Below are 3480 nucleotides of genomic sequence, written 5' to 3' on the forward strand. Positions count from 1 at the left end.
TTATGTGAGTCCCCAGTGTGATCCAGAGACAGAGAGGGATCAAGAGAGGGTAAAGATTGTAGATATAGTGAATACTCAATGATAGCCTCTGCGTAGTCCACCCTTAGTATGTACCTTATGCTCATGTAATTGAGTTATCAGAGTATTTCAGAGTCAGAGCGGGATCAAGAGAGGGTAATCATTGTAGATATAGTGAATTCCCCAATCTAGCCTCTGCATTGTCCACCCTCAGAATGTTCTTTATTCTCAGGTAAGTGAGTACATAGTGTGCCCCAGAGTCAGAGTGAGATCAAGAGAGGGGAATCATTGTAGATATAGCTGAATATCCCATGCTACACTCTGCATGGTCCACCCTAGTAAGTACCTTACTCTCAGGGATATGAGTCGCCAGTGTGTCCAAAAATGAGACCAAAAAGTAAAGAGGGTAATCATTGTAGATGTAGCTGAATTCCTCATGCTAGCCTGTAAATGGTCCACCCTCAGTAAGTATCTTACTCTCAGAAAAGTGATTTCCCAGTGTGTTCCAGAGACAGAGCAGGATCAAGAGAGGGTAAAAATTGTAGATATAGTGAATACCCAATGATAGCCTCTGCATGGTTCACCCTTAGAATGTACCTTAATCTAGTGTAAGTGAGTTATCAGACTGTCCCAGAGTCAGAGCAGGATCAGGAGAATTTATTCATTGTAGATATAGTAAATTCCTCATGCTAGCCTCTACATGGTCCACCCTCTGTAAGTACCTTACTCTCAGGAAAGTGAGTCCATAGTGTTTCCCAGGTAGAGCGTGTTCAAAACAGGGTAATCTTTGTAGATATAGTAAATTCCCTGTACTAGCCTCTGCATGGTCCACCTTCAGCATGTACCTTACTCTCAGGGAAGTGAGTCCCCAGTGTGTCTCAGAGTCAGAGTGAGATTAAAAGTGGGTAATCATTGTAAATATAGTGAATTCCTTGTGCTATCCTTTGCATGGTCCACCCTCAGTAAGTACCTTAGTCTCCGAGAAGTGAGTCCCCAGTATTTGCCAGAATCAGAGCGGGATCTAGAGTTGGTAATCATTGTATATATAGTAAATTTTTCATGCTAGTCTTTCCATGATTTACCTTCAGTAAGTACTTACTCTGAGGAAGTTAGTTTCAACTGTGTCCCAGAGTCAGAGCAATATCAAAAGAGGGATATCATTGTAGATGTAGCTGAATTCCCCATGCTACCCTATGCATGGTCAACCCTCAGTAAGTACATTACTCTCAGAGAAGTGAGTCCCCAGTGTGTCCAGATTCAGAGCGAGATCAAGAGAGGGTAGTCATTGTAGATATAGTGAATTCCTCGTGCTAGCCTTTGCATGGTCCACCCTCAGTAAGTACCTTACTCTCAAGGAGGTGAGTCCTCAGTGTGTCCCAGAGTCAGAGCGGGATCAAGAGAGGGTAATCATTGTAGATACAGCTGAAATCCTTTTGTTACTCTCTGCATGTTCCACCCTCTGTAAGTACCTTACTCTCAGAGAAGTGATTCCCCAGTGTGTCCCAGTGTCAGAGTGGGATCAAGAGAGGGCAATCATTGTAAATGTAGCTGAATTTCCCACACTAACCTCTGCATGGTTCACCATAAGTAAGTACCTTACTTTAAGGGAAATGAGTACCCAGAGTTTCCCCTACTCAGAGCGGGATCGAGACAGGGTATTCATTGAAGATATAGTGAATTCCTCATGCTAGCCTCTGCATGGTCCACCCGCAGTATGTACCTTACTTTCAGGAAGGTGAGTCCAAAGTGTGTCCCAGAGTCAGAGCAAGATCAAGAGAGGGTATTCATTGTAGATGTAGCAGAATTCCGCATGCTATCCTCTGTATGGTCCATATTGAGTAACTACCTTACCTGCAGGAAGGTGAGTCTCCAGTGTGTCCCAGCATCAAAGAGGGATCAAGAGACGGTAATCATTGTAGATGTAGCTAAATTTCCCGTGATGGCTTCTGCATGGTCCACCCTCAGTAAGTACCTTACTCTCATGGAAATGAGTTTCCAGAGTGTCCCAGAGTCAGATTGGGATCAAGAGAATGTAATCATTGTAAACATATTAAATTACCCATGCTACCCTCTGAATGGTCCACCATCAAGAAGTACCTTACTCTCAGAAAGGTGAGTCCCCTGTGTGCCCCAGATAAATCATAGGTTCTAGGAAGAAATCACTATGAAATTGTTAACAAAACACAGTAAGTAAAATTTCAAAACATATAATGAAAAACAGAAATTTAAATTCCAAATAATTTTAATACAGATTTTTCTATATTAATTTATTATTTTAATTTAGTGTGATCCTTGTGCTTGATGCTTGCTGCACAGAGATTTTATATTAGGTTCCAATTTGGTTAGCTTTAGTCTCAAGTCTCCACGTTGTGTTATATCCAGCCAATTTCTTTTTTTTTACCAGTAAATCATTTACAGCACTAAATTCACATTCAGATAAAAATGAAGATGGGAAACGGTAGCAATAGTTTTCTTGCACATTTGGTTGAATTTGGGTATTTGATTCCTGTTTCCCCACAAAGCCATGCCATCGCTCCTTTGATATTAAATAAAGCTTTAACTGACTCATTATTTTGCAATTCTGCGAGTTCTTCTTGATACTGCATATTTGATATATCAGACAAATACACTAACATTGGCTGCATCATCCATGATGGGAAATCAATTTGTTTTAAATCAGAAAATCTTTCTTTTAAATCAGCCGATAAAATATTCAAATGATTGACAATAACAAGTAAAGTGGTATCAGTTACTTCACATTTTTGGAGCCAATGAAACTGTTTAAAGTTTTTGTTGTTAATATGTTTCTGACATAACTCAATATTGGTAATGAAACCAAATATCTTTGTTTTTGCATAGACAAGAGTTTTATTTGTTCCTTGAAGTTGTTTATTTAATATATTTAGTTTTCAAAGATATCGGCTAAATAACTCACAAATGCTTTACCATCTATTATTAACAGATACTTCATTTCAGGTTTGTCGCTTAAAAAATCACTAAGAGTATCAAACAGTTCCATAAATCTTTTCAAACAGTTTCCTTTAGATAGCCATCTTACTTCAGTATGAAGTAAAAGTCTCACATGGTCTTCATTTTGTTCTTTATAAAATAGCTTGAAAAGATGCTCACATTTGGCACTAGCTTTAATAGCATTAACACACTTTATTACTGTATGTAATACTTCATTCAGAACAGGCGAGATGTTTTTAGCTACCAAGTTTTCCCTATGAATAACACAATGCACAAGAATCATTTCTGGATTCACATCTTTCATCAATTTTAAGCAGCCATTTTTCTTGCCCATCATATTGGGAGCACCATCTGCAGCACAAGATGTTATATTTTTCATTGGTGTATCATTGACATCTAAGTAGTTTTTAGCATATATATATATATTTTTTTTTCGAGGTAGTGGTGCTTTCTAATCTTTTACAGAAACAACATTTCTTCAGCAAAATGTCC

Source organism: Saccopteryx bilineata, chromosome 9, assembly GCF_036850765.1.
Source record: "Saccopteryx bilineata isolate mSacBil1 chromosome 9, mSacBil1_pri_phased_curated, whole genome shotgun sequence".
Classification (NCBI taxonomy): Eukaryota; Metazoa; Chordata; class Mammalia; order Chiroptera; family Emballonuridae; genus Saccopteryx; species Saccopteryx bilineata.